Genomic DNA, 17,753 nt, shown 5'->3' with positions numbered 1-17,753 from the left:
GGCTGAGCTTCGTGTGCTATGGCAGCTAATGTAGAGGCCTCCTCTTCCTTTTCGTCAAAGGAGTCATACTCAATCATGATTTCTCGACTAACTGGGGACTTGGCTTGGGAAGAAAGAGAATGATCGGTCGGCAGATGCATTATTAGGGAAAGTGTTGGAGATGGAGGATGACATGGAGATGCAACAGTTGTAGAAGGTTAAGCTGGGGCTGCAGTTGGTTCTGTTGCAGTAGTAAACTTCGTAAGGATAACAAATTCCACAACCTGCAAGGATTTGAAACACAAAAACTTAAATAGAGCTTGAAAACCCTAGTGCATCTTCATCTACATATCCACCACCTTGGAACGAAGAAGCTCCAAATCATGGTGCAACTTTCCCAAATCCTCCCCAGTCAGAGGTACAGAGTGGGATGCTGATGGAGTTTGGGATGCAGCTGATCTAGAGGGCGCATCTGTCATTCTCTTCTTCTTTTTCAATGCACGGTGAGGAGGTGGACCTAGTAGCCATGCGGGCTTGTCTTTGGGAATGTATATGTAATCTGGGACCTGACATTCAGACCCCAAGGGACCTTCAAAAGGGGCCCACTGATTAACCTTTAATCTAGTAGTGGCCACTAGTTGTAAACTTTAACGCCATGTCCTTTTTATAGTGACCTCACCAATGAGGATGTGGGCATCTAGGTCTCCTAGGTTGATTTTGAGCCACCTTAGTGTGGCCATAATCAAATGTGCATAGGGGATAAGGGGCCATCTTGGTTCCTTATAATATTGACCATGAGTCACCTTTGGCATTGGCCTCCTCAACTTCGGGTGCTTGACATTTCTCACATAAAAATTAATCATTTCGTCCTTAATCATCTAAGGTATACTCACCTTCAAGTTTCTATGGACAGTGTATAGATCCAGAAGGTGTATACCATGCCACTTAGAGTGGTGACTAGATGTACAGATGTTATGCTGCAGAATCAAATCTCATAAGAGCAAGTAATCCGATACTCGACTTCGAGCTGTACAAGTACCCCACATCGTAAGACTGCTATCATAATATTGCCCATGGAACATCTAGTGGATGATGTGATGAACATCAACGGAATTAGATTCTTCCTATGGGATGTCATCAATTTTTTTATGGGGCCACACATCATTGATTAAGTCAGTGGTGAGCTCAATCGGCATGCCTTGGACTATAGTCGTCCAGATGTCGGTCTATGGGTCGTGGGGCATGTTCTAATAAAACTCCTTGATCAGCACAGGGTGGTAGGATTTGGTTGGTTGGGGTCATATAATGATCAAATTTTCACATCTTCAGAATTTTGACACAACATTTTTGTCTTTCATGGCCTCGAGTGTCATCTAGCTTGAATGTATACATTAGTCGAAAGTCATAGTCATCTAAATACAACCAATGTATCACCTGTAGTTTCCTTTTCATTGGTCCTGGGTGGTTAGCCCGACCCTTCGAGGGTGCTGGTATGGGTGGTGTAGACTCGAACCCAGATAAAGATTCATCTCATAACGAAACAGGAGCTCTTGTACGCTTGGAGGTGGGTCTAGGTGACTAAGGTTGCTTGGAGGAAACCTAGGACACTAGTCATTGGGGCATTTTACAATTTTTTGAAGAATGGAATAAGGGGAGAGTCATTAACTAGAAACCCTAGACGCGGCGCAGCCAAAGAGTCTCCGTCCAAATGGGGTTACAATCCAAAGCAAGGGTTTACCGGAATGAGTGTTAAACTTCTGTCGGGAGTGAAGAATGAATGGGTGAGGCACAGTCGACACGATAAATTTGGTGCGACGACGTCTAATATAGAAGTAGTGGATTTTGGAAACTGAAGATTGTGAGGGAAAAAAAGTTTTCTAACTAGCCCTTCATATCCTTAACTAGGTTGCACGAGTCGTTGTGCTAGTTGCCCTTTTAGTCACACCCCCAACTTCTCCTAAGACTCACTCTAAAAACTCTATACTTAATATATTTTTTACATCCTAAGGACTCAAAAAGAAAATAAAAATTCTCGAGTTGCCTCTCTAAAGTGCTAAGTTTACCATCGTCTTTAGCCAGACGTAGCAAAGGCACCCATCTAACTCAACCTGGTTCGATAAGCATGTCTTCTCCCACTTCATTTGTGAACCATTTCTTACTTACCCAAATGCTTCCTTCTAAACCAAAGGCCGAATAAAGGACTGAGAGAATTTGCTCACATGGGTCATTCGAGTTTGACAAGGGAGTGCTCTTAGGTTGGAGTATTTCCCCTAAAGGGTTCCTCCATAAGATTGAGGGGGCCACATCCTCAACACATTCCTCAATCATATCGACATCCATATCTTGGATGTCTTTAGGTGGATACTGAGCTGCATGGAATATGTTCAGCCAAAGCTGCATATTACCAAAGGACACGTCCATAATTCCTGACCTACATTGAATGCATGAATTCATCATGGCTAGGAATGGTCGGCATAGTAAGACAGGAGTACGGTTCTTCATTGGGTCAATAGGTTCCATACCCAAGACCACGAAATCAACAAGATAGTAGAAGTCTTCGACCATGACCAAGACTTCCTCTATCACACTCTGGGGTTTCTTTACTGATCGACCGGAAAAGCTCAATGTGACTGGGGTGGGTTTCAGCTTTCTTAAGTTGAATTTCTTAAAGACCGAGTATGGGAGAAGATTCACACTTGCTCTTAAGTCTAAAAGAGCCTTGTCAATCATGTAATTTCCAATAGTACATGAAATAGTTAGAGTGCTAGGGTCTTTTAGTTTAGGAGGGAGGTGCCCAAGTACTATTAAGCTCACATGGTCGGCTATCCGAACTTGTTTGTCCACATGCACCCTTGATTTTCGCTTCTATGTGCACAGGTCCTTGAAGAACTTGGCACATGTAGGCACTTGTTTAATGGCGTCTAAGTGGGGGATGTTAACCTTAACTTGTCTGAATGTGTCCATGATGGACTCAGCATTGGTTTCCTTCTTAGATTTAAAGGGTGTCTAGAGAGTTGTAAGGTAAGGGGCTGCAGGAATATAATGGGGAAGTGCTCCACTCTTTGGAAGAGTAGGTGTCCCTATGTCAGCTACCAAATTGGGAGAGGGAGGGGCACATAATTCTTTTGCAAATTTGTCCCTCTTCTTCTCTTTGTCCCTCTTTTGATATATATTTTCCCCGACCTTGTTGTTTTTCTCCCTACCACTCCGAAGAGTGGTTACGACTTGGGCATGCACTTTATGCAATGAAGGTTCCATTGCAGATTCATGCTCTACTCCGTATTGACCCTTAGGGTTTACTTGAGGTCACCTTGGCAACTTACCCTTGTCTCTCCTACTCAATGAAGTTGTTAGGTGCCCCATGGTGGCTTCCAAATTAGCTATGGATTGGGAGTGAGCATGAAATAGCTATCGATTTATGTGACGATTGGCCTCGATGCCCTGTAGGGTATGCAGCACTGTGTCCTGGAAAGAATCATATAGAGGTTGCTCAGAAGATGATTGTTGAAATGATGATTACCAGGGGATGGGTGCGGGAGAATTTTGAAAGTTCCAATTTGGGTATGAAGGTGGAGCCTAGCTCAATGTTTGAGGTCTTTGGTGTTGAAAATCTAGAGCTTGCGGCCTCCAAGGGAAGTTGGGACATTGGTTCCACTCGAGATAGTAAGTATTGCTAATAGGGGTCGTTTGACGGCCTATCATACCAATTGTGGGTGGCAATCACTTCCTTCTACACAAGGTCAGGCTAGTGAGGTGCATATGGGCAAATGTAGCATGTATGTGAATGGTCAAAACAAATCGTACACACCCCTGCATAGGTCATTGACTACAGTTGCTATCTTAAAGACAGGAACTGATCAAGCTTTTGGGAAATAATGTGCAGGGTAGGTGCTAAGTCATGGCTTGAAGCTAACTCGTAAACACCCATAGGTGTGGGCGTGGATGGGTTGGGGGTCTATAAACGACCATGTGCTACTGAGAATTCTCAGCTAGGTTCTCGAAGAGAACCCATGCCTCATTCTCATGCTTTTTGAGGAAAGTGCCACTGCACGAGGCATCAATCATGGACCTCTCTCTCGGCTAACCCTTCGTAAAACGTTTATACTAATTGCCACTTGGGCATCTGATAATGTGGAAACTTACAAAGTATGTCCCTGAAATACTCCCAGGTCTCAAAGAAAATTTCACCATCCATCTGCGTTAAACTTGTGATTGCCCTTCGCAACTGTTTAGTTTTCCCAATTAGGAAGTACTTTTTCAAGAATTCATGTTGCATGGTGGCCTAGTTGATTACCGAGTTCGGCTCTAAGGATGTCAGCTAATATTTAGCCTTATCCTTCAGAGAGAATGGAAAAAGCCTAAGGTGAAGAGCATCATCACTAAAATTAGGTATATGGATGGTCAAGCAGATCTCCAAGAACTCATCCTAATGTTGATTAGGATTTTTAGTGGAGTTCCCATTAAAGGTGGGAAACATCGAGATGATCGAAGTCTTAATCTTGAATTGTGCTACCTGAACATTTAAAAACTGGATGCAAGATGGTGAGGTGTATGCATTAGGCACATAGTCCCTAAGAGGCCGAAGGGGTTGATCTCCTACCACAGGTAGGCAGGGAGTTCAAAGGTTCCGAGATTTGTTTTGCGAGAACTAGTGGGTTATTTTTGGTCATGGCTTTCAGTTCAGATGACTCAACTTTCTCTGGATTAGAGATAGGTTTCCTAAGGGACCTATGGGATTTTTCAATCTTAGGATCTATGGGAACTATCTCAGGTTCCAAGAAACACAGACCAAACATGCACACTTTAAGCACAGAGATTCAAACTTCAATATGTAACAAATAAAATATAAAAGCAAAAATATATTTAGACAAAGCAAAAATATCCTAAGAGAGAAATTGGCTAACAACTATAACCTAGTCCCTAGCAATGGCATCAAAATTTGGTAGGCTCGCCAAGGCTTTGGTCCTTAACTACCAAAAATAATATTTGTAAAACCTAACTATTCCCAAGTTCAGAAGAAAGTGGGGAAGTTAGGTATCGATCCACAGGGACTAAACCTTGCAGTTGTAAACCTTTTCTCAATTAGTTTATTAATGCCTTGTATAAAAAGAAATATAAAAAGATGATATTTGAAGTGGGTGAAATCTAATCAACTACTGGAAAGCAAGTAAAAACTATATTACCCTACTTGTACAGAGTAGTGTTGAGATTATGAATCAGGTGCTGGACTTCTTGCCTTTGACCACATTCAACCAGAAATACATAAGAGTACTAACCTGAGTCGTCTCACGTCAAAGCAAGAAAGGGCCATTCGAGGGCACAGGGTAGTAAGGGTGCACCAACCGTCTGGAGCACGGTCGAGAACCAGAGTAAACCCAATATCAACGATCACTAACACCTACGCATATCCACAGCCAACTACTTATCCTGATTGAAACAATAGTAGTGTTATTCCTCACTACAACCTTCATCATTCATCAAAGGAATAAATCAAAAGCGGTAAAGGAAAGCTTGTAAAAGAAAGCGGTAATGAGAAAGCAAGTAAAAGATTGATTCTTTGTATTCAGTACATCTGTCACCAACACCAAAATGAACAAAAGAATGATCATGTAATGTACATGGAGATTACACAAACGTCGCCGGTTGTCACAGGCCATTGGACACTTTGTGCACACATAGAAACGGGAATTGAAATCTACTCTACTCCTACTCTAATTTGGCTCTCAGGGACGTCTTAGGTCTCTCACTAACCTAAGAGAGGCCAAAAAGGAACCCTTAGCTCATGTTTGTAGTGATTACTAATAGGCTCTAGGTTTTAGAAAGTTTGTTTCATAGTTTATGAAAGTTTGCAGCATAACTCGCGTAGAAGATCATCGCTGTCGACCAAGTCACACCCATGTCTTCCTTGTGCGCGCCCTAGTCAATTCTACTAGGAAAGCAACGACTTGAATCTTCGGCATTGTCAACTTAGTCATGCCATGTGGTATTGTTAGTTGAGTTGATGGTTGAGGCTTGTAGGATCTTGAACTTCAGGGAATCTCAGGAATTCTACATAGTCGCACCTCATGGCTTCTCTAGTCGAGCACATCGTCGAGGCTTTCGGTATTTCTCATCTTAGTCCTACCTTGGTATCTAGACTTGGTTGCCCTTAAGAATCACTTGGTTGAGGGCTTGGTCGACCCTTGCAGCAATTCTTCATCAGTCCGAACCTTGGATTCTGCTAGTGAGAACTTGGTCGCCCCATGGATTGCTAGTCGCACCCCTTGGTCGCGTAAAGTCTTCATTTCCATTGATGATCTAGAGCTTTAGGAGTTTGGCTAAGCATCTGATTTGAGCTTTGCATGTCCCTGAATTCTCTTTTAGCTTCTTGTATGCCTAATTCCTTGGTTTTAACCTGTTTTTCCTAAAAAAATGAACAAGCCTTACATAGCTCTGAACAATGATAATTCTAAGTAATTATATAATAAGACAAGGATAAAAAAAGGTAAATGAGGGTCTAAAATCATGCATTTTATGGACTCATCAATATCAATGTACCACATACAAAACCTAGAGTTGGATGCCCCGTGTCTCTAAATGGTGCCTAAAAGCACAAATGTTGCACTGCAGAATGAGGTCAAGCAACAGAAAATAATCAAGCAGTTGGTTTTAGATCGTGCATGTCCCCCTCTGATAACCAATGTCGTTTGAGTACGAGCCATGAAACATCTGGCTAACTATGTGATGCATGTTGATGGATTCGAGAGGCTGCCAGGGAATGTCATCAACTTGGTTATTCGGCTATGCTTTATCGATGACCTCAACCATCAACTCAAAATTGATCCCCTTCACCTCAATGGTCCAAATTCTAGTGGAGGGATCATGTTACAAATGGTTGTAGAACTCCCGCACCAACTGTGGATGATAGAAAGTGCTCGGCGGGGTCATGTAGTGATCAAATTTTCACTTTTTTAGTATATTGATGCAGCATTTTTTCCTTGGATGGACCCGAGTCTCAACAAGCCGGTACGTGTACATTGGCCTGAAATCGTAGTCCTCCAAGGTCATATGCCAAACCCTATTGCCTTTACATTTCTTCTCCTGTTCTCTTTAAGTAGACTGGCCCCTTTTCTTGGGTAGTACCAATAGGTTTCGATCATAATCGGAGCTAGACGCATCCACGGGTTGTTCTTAACTCTCTTTCTCTTGGATGTGGCACTAAAGGAGTGGGGATGCTTAGCAGCAGCCCAGGCATCAGTGCGGCTTGTCATTATGGAAAAGCTTCCCAGAACAAGAAATAAAGGTGCGACGAGGGATGAAGATGAAGATATGAGGCTTTCCTATAGGAACACTCATAAGGGAAAACTCATGGCTAAAGAGGGAGGAGGCTAGCCGGAGCTGGTTTCCGGAGGTGGGAGAGATGCCAGTGGCTAGCAAAAGGTGGTCAAAAAGGGCTTGGGTGCTCGGTCGACCAGGTCTATAGGTGGGTCCGATGAGGGTTTGTGAAGAAAACAAAGAAAGAAGGAGTTAGGGCTTCGTAGGTTAAAAGGAATTGAAAAATTTTTTTTTACTATCTTGACATGGTCACACCAGATTAGGGCTGGTTGTGCCCTTGGTTGACCCCCAATTGAATGTTAAAAATAGTCTATCGACCAAGTCATGCCAAATTGGAGTGATAGTCGTGCAATGGTCTACTTATTCTAGAAATTAATGGTCAATAAGAATACATAGAGTCAACCATGTTGCACCACACTGCCATGCTGGTTGCGTAATAGTCGACCTATTTTGTGAAAGTTTGGAATTTTGAGACTTCAGGGGCCAGAATGGTGAACTTAGTCGCACCTGATAAGCCTGCTGGTCGAGCCCTAGTCAACCTATTCTATGAAGAAGGCCACATTTCCCTTATTAAGGGCTATGAAAGGGGGACCTAGTCGCACCTAGGGAAACCATAGTCGCAAGTAGGTCGACTGAGACACTAAACTAAGACCTAATCTAATGACTATAGACTCTAACATACCTTACAATGCACAACCTAAAGAATCAAAGAACAAGAAAAACAAGTGGGTTGCCTCCTAGAAGTGCTAATTTTACTGTTTTCAGCTAGACGCAATAAATGCTTATGTTGGATTCACCTAGGTTCGATGCAAACCCGCTCCATACATGGCTTTCACTTAAGCAATGGTGGGGCCTCGAAGGAAGATTATGCTGGAATGCTAGAAAGAGTAGGAATGGTTTTGAACTTAGCATTCTAGGGCCTTCTTTCTAGGCTAGAGGTCGGGTGATAGACAACAAAAATATGCTCATACGGGTCCTCTAAGCCTATAATAGAAGGATGATCTAGCTGAATCATAGCCTCAAGGGGATCCTTTAAAATAATCAAGGGCGCAACTTCCTAAACACACTAGTCGATCATATCTTCGTCCATGTATTGGATGTCATAGGATGGGTGTTGGAAGGCGTGGAAAACATTCAGCTCAAGCTTCATGTTGCCAAAGGATACATCTATGACATCAATCCTACACTAGATACATGCATTAGTTGTGGCTAAAATGGTCGATCTAGAATGACCAGGATTTGATTTTGGTTGGTTCGGTAGGTTTCATGCCTAAGACAATGAAGTCGACTAGGAAATAGAACTTATCGACCTTCATTAGGACATCCTCAACAACACCCTGTGGCCTTTTCACAAATCGGTCAGCAAAGCTCAAAGTGACCGTGGTAAGCTTAAGCTCTCCTAGACCAAATTGTTGGTAAACCGAGTAAAGAAGTAGGTTCACGCTTGCTCTCAAATCCAAAAGGGCCCTATCGATGGTGCAAACGCTGATTACATATGATATGGTGGCAGCATCGGGGTTCTTAAGCTTTGGGAGAATGTGGCCTAACATAATGGAGCTTACATGCTCGGTCAACCAGACTCTTTTTGGTTCATGTGCACCTAAGATTTGTGCTTTTAGATGCATAAGTCCTTAAGGAATTTTGCATAAGCAGCTACTGAATTAATTGCATCTAAGAGAGGAAGATTGACCTTGACTTGCCTAAATATGTCCATCATGGACTCTACATTGGCTTCCTTCTTAGACTTAGAGTTGGATTGAAGCACTGCAGGAAATGGTATTGCAGGGATACAGTGAGGCAATTTGCAATCATCAGAGGAAGTAGGCATCATGGGATTGCTCACCGGATTGGAGGAAGAAAGGTTACATGGTTCAACTATGGCAATGGTACAATATATTTGATTCCTATATGATTAGGATAGGCTATAGAAGATATGAGTATGACTACTGTGTGTACGTGAAGAAGCTTGATGATGGTTCTCTTATTTTCTTATTGTTGTATGTCAATGACATGTTAATAACTATGAAGGATTTAACTGAAATAAATCAGTTAAAGGATATGTTGCATAAAGAGTTTGACATGAAGGATCTTGGTCTAGTTAAGAAGATACTTGGGATAGAGATACGGCGGGACAGAACTGCAGGCAGGTTGTGGTTATCTTAGGGCGGTTATGTGGAGAAGGTGTTGGAAAGGTTCAGCATATCTTATGCTAAATCAATAGGTACACCTCTAGCGAGTCACTTTAAATTGTCTACTACTAAATACCCAAGTACAAATGATGATATCCAAGACATGTCAAAGGACCCCTATGCTAGCGTCGTGGGAAATTTAATGTATGTCATGGTATGTACAAGATTAGACTTGGCACATGTAGTGAGTAAGTTTCTCTCTAATCCAGGTAAACAACACTGGGAAGCTGTCAAATATATTTTCAAATACTTACAGGGTACTTCTAGTTTTGGTATCATGTTTGGCAAGTAACATGATAGTTCATTAGTTGTGGGGTTTGTTGATGCTGATTACGCAGGGGATATGGATGACAAAAGGTCTAGAATGGGTTATGTATTTACCCTTGTAGGAGGACCGATATATTGAAAGTTCATGGTATAATCCTTGGTGGCATTGTCTACAACTAAATCTGAATGCATGGTAGTTGTCAAAACTATAAAGAAAGCCTTATGGCTTACTAGTTTGGTTAAAGAGCTGGGTATATAGCAATGAGGCAATGTGGGGTTGTTCTATGTTGTGATAATTAGAGCGCTATCTACTTAGCTAAGAATCAAATGTACCACGCTAGAATCAAGCATATTGATGTAAGGTTCCACAGGGTCTGGGAATTGATTACCTTAGGTGAAATTGTATTGGAGAAGGTTCGCACATCTGAAAATGCAGCAAAAATTTTGAAAAGACCCATTATAACTGAAAAGTTCAAGCATTTTTTGGACTTACTTCGTGTCTCCAAGTGCTAGAAAGGAGACAGACCCAACCTAACATTCCAAGGTCAAGGTGGAGCAACAAGTTATGTCTTTATGGTTCTTTTAAAGGACATATACTCCCCAAGGTGGAGATTGTTGTGTTCTTATGGCTCATATAATTGACGGCTTACATAAACAAGGAAGAAGACATAGTTGAAAATCAAATATATTGAGTAGTAGTAGCAAACAGTTGACTGATTAGGTGAAATATTCGACTGTTTGTTTCAGAATTAAGACAATTTACATTATGTCTGAAACAATTGACTGATTAGCCTAATCAATCGACAGTTTGGCTCAAGGCAGTGAGGTTAATTTCAATTTTTGAATGTGAACATTAATATGGTTGGGTGTTTGGAAGGAAACCTCTGAAGAGTTTATAAATATACCATTATGGGTGTATGCTGAGAGTGGAAGATCATTATAATTGTATTTTATTGTGTTCTTTGACATTCTCATAGTGAAAACCTTTGCCGATTGCTCCCGTGGATGTAGGCATTTCCAAACAACGTAAATCGTTGCATTGTTGTTCTTGCTTTCATAGATACTATGTGTCTGTTTCAATACTTGTTCTTCATTATTGATGCGTTTAAATTTCGTTGTGCAATTCCAAGTTCATTCACAATAGGTTCCTTTACACGCTTCTCCTTTTGCCATCTCAAATTAGAAGCATCTTTTACTCGATATGTAAATTCATTACAACCATAATTCAATGGAAGGCAATGCATCATTTTACATGGAATTTTTTTAACCTTGCCATCACTGAATTTCCAATGAGATTCCTTACATACGAGACAATTGACAACGTTCTTATATTCTCCATTGAATATAGTGTTGGAATTGGTGTATTCCCAAGAGGGGGGTGAATTGGGTATTTAAACATTTATGCCTAGGTTCAATTCAATTCGTAACCAATATAACTCAACCTAGGGTCTTTCTAAGCAAATACAAAGAACCCAACAATATAAAATTGGGCCAATAAATAACACAAATACGATAGGCTTAGTATTTCTTAATCATTCACAATAATAAAAACATAAACATTCAACTGCAAAAAGTGAATTTCAAAAATTAAAATCGGGCACAAGAAATGTTATCGGGGTTCGGCCAAACATGCCTACGTCCTCGCCTCAAGCTCACAAGCAAGAGGATTCCACTAAGTTGCTTACTTGTGGGTGGAGTGACACCGTTTACAACACCTTACTAGGATAGTGCACCTAGTTCTCCTAACCAGGTCTGAACCAGTCCGGTGCTCTCCTAACCGAGTCTGAGCAAGTCCGGGACTATTCACAAGGCTAGTCTCCCTCTTCCGACCATATGTCGCGAATACAACCAATAAAATATTTGTGCACAAATAAATTTCTTCTAACAAAAGCTTATGTGTACACCAATATGATACACTCACGAATGATATGATGTCAAGCTCAATGTGAGAATGTGATTTTATCAAAATGACTTATGCAATCTTTGAGTTAGATGTATATAATAAAGCACTTCAAAGATGCAAACCTTAATAAAATATTTTCTCCCAAAAATATTTCTCAAATGAAGTGTAGGAGAACCTATAATTTTTGCACTCAAATTGATTTGTGCCCAAATAATAATAAATGATCTTTGTTTAAAAAAAATGCAAATTATACTTTAAAGATCTTCAAATTCTCAAAAGCGATCTCTAGAAATATTTTTCAAAGTGAAGTATAGGAGATTTTAGAGTTATGCCCAAAAACTAGTTCTTGTAACAAAGGTAAGATCAACTTTATGAATCTAGCAATGGAAATTCTAAAGATTCAAAAATTAGAAAAATATTTCTCCCAAGATATTTATCAAAGAAATATGTGGAGAAACACAACTTATACTCTCAAGGAATGATTTTAAACAATAAGAGCAAATGAGAGTAAATGATATTTGTTGTCAAAAACAAATGCCCAAATAAATTTGTTCTTGAAAATATTTTCAATGTAATAAGTATGAAAGAGTATAAAGGAATGAAAAAATCAAAAATATTTTCAGAGGATATGCAATCTAATCTCATGTTAAAATCTGAGTAATGATGGGGTATACATAGACTTGGGGAAAAATATGACCGTTGCGGAAACACTGGGTATTTTGGAAAAAGATTAAACATGTTTAGTTAAAAATAACTCATGTTACTTGCGGTAAAAAATTGAGCAACCCGGGAGGTTCAGTCGACCGTATTTCCGGTTCGGTCAACAACTTTAACAAGTTCGGTCGACCATGGCAATTTTAAATTGAAGATATGGTCGACCGTTTCAAGGCGATTTTTGAACCCTTCATAGGTTTGTTCGACCAAGGCTATTTTGAACTATGATTTTTGTTGACCAAGTAGTTAGGGTGTCAGACACGTGTTGGTTCGGTTGACCTAAGACAATACGTTCATTTCAGAACGGTCGACTGAGCGAAGTCAACATGTCTTATGACCGGTTTGGTCGACCAAGCCAATTTGTGCATGGTGGGTTTGGTCGGCCGAGGCTTGGTCAAAGAATTGACTATGTGGGCAAACGTTGGTTAGGTCGACCAAACTGATTATGACTAGAGGTTTTAGTCGATCGGGCTTAGGTTCGGTCTACCAAAGCATTTATACTACCAAGGATTCGGTCGACCGGGCTTTTAAATTAAGCCCAAAAATCCAATATTGTTATTCTTGCCCCAATTTTGACCCTGAATTCATTTTAAAACCCTTGTGAATACGTTATAGTAATTTAAATTAAGGGTATTGTGTCGTAGGGTCAGTCTATGGCCTTTGTTCGACTCCCTACAATCAATCTATGGTCATATGAGCTTATCATTCATATCATGCATGTCATGCAATTATTTTAGACCACAAACTAAATACATATACAATTTAAAAACAAATAATATCTTCAATCTTCTTTTGCTCTTCTCGTTACATATGATCTTAGAGTTTCTTTTGGCTTCCAAGTCCATTGGTCTTATGTGTGCTGAAATTTAGACCTATTCACATACTTAACCACACATAATATACTGGTGCTTTGTTAGCATCAAAGCAGAGATTGGACTCAAAAAGTCAACAATCTCGTCCTTTTTTATGATGACAAACACTGAGGAGCAAAATGGGTTATGCTTGAAAAGGCCCCCCCTAAGAATACGCATAATTTAAAAGATAGACAATATAACTCAGTCATATCAAGAGAAGAAGATATTTCAAATCATATGCATTTAATTTTGACAGTAGGACACAATCATGTAGCATGCAATATAGCTCACTCAAAATTTTGTCATTTTGCTCTCCCTCTCCCCTTTTTGGCATCAGCAAAAGGGTTAAGCTAAGCATAAAAATTTTGAGTATAAGGAACTCCTTAGCTAAGAGAGCTCCACCTTTCTTGAAAACTTTCCCCCTTTTTAACATTTTGGCACAGTAAAATTCTCCCCATTTTTGATATAAAATTTTGAAAATATAACTCCCCCTTTTGATTTAAAAATTTTGGGCATAACAATTTAGCAAACAAGCAAGAAACAAGATATGTCGCATGCAAATTCATTTCTTGCCAAGAGAATATATATATATATATATATATATATATATATATATATATATGTATGTATGTATGTATGTATATGAATATATATCCCCCTTATAATATTGTCAAGAGGTACTAGGGATGTGCTTACTAAGAAAGAAACTTTAAAGAATATGCAAGCAATATTTTTATAGTATTTCATTTAAGCACACAACATATGACCAGAAAAGTCAACCACAAAGATCCTAAAGGTATCAAACAATTTAAAGCAAGGATCACATGGCTACACAAATGATTGTGGAGAACGAACATATTATGATTTGCAATAGAAATATTATATTTTAGCACATGCCACAATAAATTCAAAGCAGATCTACGCTAGAGCTGTTGGAGAGCCTAACAAGATGGAAATTTAATTTCAATGACTCCACCTATAAATTTAAGGTAGATGCTTATTGATTTACGATTTACTATGGGTAGAAGAAATTCATTATACTAAACGTGCAGGCCATAGTAAGCTCTATGAATCTAAGCTAAATGTAAGGTGAGCATAAGAAATAAAAGTTTAATTTTGGATGCTCCCCTTTTTGATTTGAATCCATGCTTAGATAAAATAAGCTACTTATACTAGTTAAAGACTAATTTCAATATTCCAAGTAGTATAAGCCATTCATTTTAAATTCTTTTAACATAACTATACTGGATATTGATGAATTTATTTCAAACATTGCAACTAGTATAGTCTCCCTATAGATCACACATGCATCAAAAAAGATATATTAAAGCATGCAATAGTGCTTATACACCTGAGAACAATCCATACCTAAACATAGAGCTTTAAGAGCTATATATGATGTTCCAAGTTTTTCTTAAGAACCTCAATATACGAAAAGCGAAACAATGATGCATATGAGTCTTTTATCCTTTTTCTCTAGGGATGGATCTTAGCTCCTCTAAATGTTCTTGATGATTATGCAAGGATGAAATTTAATATTTAGTTTTCACTCATCCTTTCAACAATATTTTTGTCATTTATTCTATCATAATCATCTATGTACAAGATTTCATTTTGGGAAAATCTTATAGAAATTTCGGCAGCATGCTGTTTGTAAATCGGACATATTCCCATAAAACTTGTATCTGATAGCTAGTTGTTCTCAATAGATAGATCATATAAATCATACAACAACCTAAAGTTCACTACCAGTAAGCAATTCACATCACTGCATCAGCCATGCAGGAGACATTCTAAACTAAGTATGCAATCAGGTAGCAATTATCAATTCATAAATAATAATCTATTTATCATGGAATATAAACACTAAAGAGTAGTGGATGGATTTGAGTTCGGTGCAGTTCTTATGAAGGCATATGGACATAAATGTTATAAGATAATGAGAGCATTTAAATTTATATGACCATGAAAAATATATGCTCCCCTGAGTTGTGCACTTAACTTAACACCAGCTTATGCCATTATTTATTTTTCAAGATCTTAGCCAAGTGTTTTAAGATTTTCAATAATTCAAGCTTGGCTTTGAAACCTTTAGCTTAGAGGACCAAAAAAATCACAATGAATATTTCTTCAATGTCATAAGCCAACATTTTGCCTCTTTTCTTATGCATTTCAATGCGTCATAGGCACAATTTCAAATGGTCTTTTACTTTATTTGCTCATGCATAGGTTTCTTTGAATTTTGTATTTTCATGTAGAATGAAATCTAGTGCAATCATATTAGCCATTCAAAGCATTCTAAAGAAATGAAGCTCTAAATGATATGATGTTAAGTTTTGAGGGCTTGTGAAAGGAAGATAAATAAATACTCTTAAGGATAAAATTTCAATTATGTTCAAAAGAGTATTTTGGAGAAAGCAGGACAATAGTCAAAATATTTTCGCACTTGTGAATATGTCCAAGTCATCTTACCAAAGAGCATTTAGGAGTATATGGTTCTTGAACATAGCTCTTTGGTGATTGGAAGTATCTTTTAAATATGATCACAATTTGGAGCATGGATACGATTCAATGACAAAAAAAAAAAAAAGAATCCCTACCAGATATGATCGTGGTTTGGTAAAGAATTCCTATGGAGAAAATAGGTTAACCAAGATTAGACGATTTATATTTCAAACTCAAAGAGAAAATTTTGATTTAATAATGAAACTCAAATCCCCTCATGGATGCCTCTGGTTTTGATTAAGAAAAAGATGTCTTTTAGTAAGCACCAGGAGCATAAGTATTTATGATCATTTTTGTAATGCCTTGAACCCGCCACATGGGGCCCGGAGTGTTATGAGACCAACATGCGTCTCTAATACCATTCACGCAGCAAAAATAATAAAACAACCTTGAACATAATACTAGAGTTCTATATTCACATTATCAAACTCATAAAATACAACCACGTTCTCCATAACACAATCTAGAATTAAAAATATAGTAAACATAAAGTTAAATACATATTCGTTCTAATATATTCAACTCACAAAACTACCCCATCCTGGAGCTATCTAAGCTCGACCACCTATATAACCTAAAAAGATTAAATCATCGACGAGGTGAGACACCTCTCAATAAGGAAGAATAAATTTGCAACAGTGTGTGGCTAAAGTGTTTAATATATAGTTAAAATATCCATACAAATGCATTCATAATCCAATAATAGCCAAAATTACGCGTTCAAATCACACCATGGTCATCTTCTCTGTCATCCAATCACATGCCCACATACATAAATATTTTACTGATAATTCCCGAGAATAGGGAAGTCTACCAGCCCATACAAGTAGATTCCCTCTACTCTAGTGGTAACATTAGGGCACTCACCTTTCTCAGTAAGCCCTCGGGTTATGTATCTAGGTAAAGTCTCTAAGAATTGGGAAGGTCACCCATCTATACAAATTTCCCTCTACTCTGATATCTACAAGTAATTACCAAAGTACTCGCCTTCCTCGGCAAGCCCTTGGTTGGAGTAATCGACTCTACCATAAATACTTAATTAATTAAAATCACATGCAACCAACAATCAATCCACACGGTCTTCAATCATACCCACATAGGGTCCATAAACACGCAGAATACAATGTCCACACAGGACTATCATCCATATAGAAAATATATGTCCACACAGGATTGTCAAACATATTGCATACATGTCCACACAGGACTCGTCCACATAGGACTATCAACCATACAACATACATGCCCACATAAGATTGGTCCATATAGGACTAATCAATTACACAGCATACATGTTAGCACAAGACTGGTCCACACAGTACAAATCAAACCACATAGGTTACAAAACAAACACCACGTTCATGGTAAATAGGTAAACAATCTTCTCATACCACTACCAATGTTTACCTCCTAATATAAACGTCCATATAATGACCTCCTCATACCACTACCAATGTTATATGATGGATATACCAGGTACAATATAATGGCCTCTTTATGCCACTACCAACTCTATATCGCAATTTACATGAACCACAACACACTTTAACAGCAATCCAAACATTCAACACATCCACAACTCTACCACAGTATACACAACATTAGTATCTGCAGCCAACCAGTATATTCAACCAAACAGAAATCACAGCCAACAACATTCACAATCACCATAAATTGCCACTCTATAGTACTCGCAACCATTTAATTTTCAAAGCTATTTTCAGGTCACACAATTTTCCCATTATATTTTATATTTAAAAACAGTATTTTCAATACTAGCATGGTTTAGAAAATTTTACCTGAATATGTAAAAATTATACCTAAAATTAGTCAGTTTAAAATTAATAAAAATATTTTTATAAAGTATTTTCCCTTACCTGCTCCTCGGGATTCCTACCTAAAATCAACCAAAATGAGATCCTGTATTCCAAAAATTTCAACTTACTCAAATCTTAAAAAAGTACTCATTTAACACTTCATAGGCTTCAAATACCTCAAAATAATAATAAAATCTTAAATTATTTCACT

General features: G+C 38.6%; 1 non-coding gene across 1 annotated transcript; it reads left to right on the top strand.

Annotated features, from left to right (window-relative positions):
- Positions 1-4,100: 4,100 nt before the first annotated feature.
- On the top strand, positions 4,101-4,206 carry LOC131154672 (small nucleolar RNA R71). Its single transcript, XR_009136588.1, has one exon. It is a non-coding gene; the product is annotated as a small nucleolar RNA R71 (small nucleolar RNA).
- Positions 4,207-17,753: the final 13,547 nt, after the last annotated feature.

Source organism: Malania oleifera, chromosome 4 (assembly GCF_029873635.1).
Source record: "Malania oleifera isolate guangnan ecotype guangnan chromosome 4, ASM2987363v1, whole genome shotgun sequence".
Lineage (NCBI taxonomy): Eukaryota > Viridiplantae > Streptophyta > Magnoliopsida > Santalales > Ximeniaceae > Malania > Malania oleifera.
This window is presented reverse-complemented; position numbering and strand designations above follow the sequence as displayed.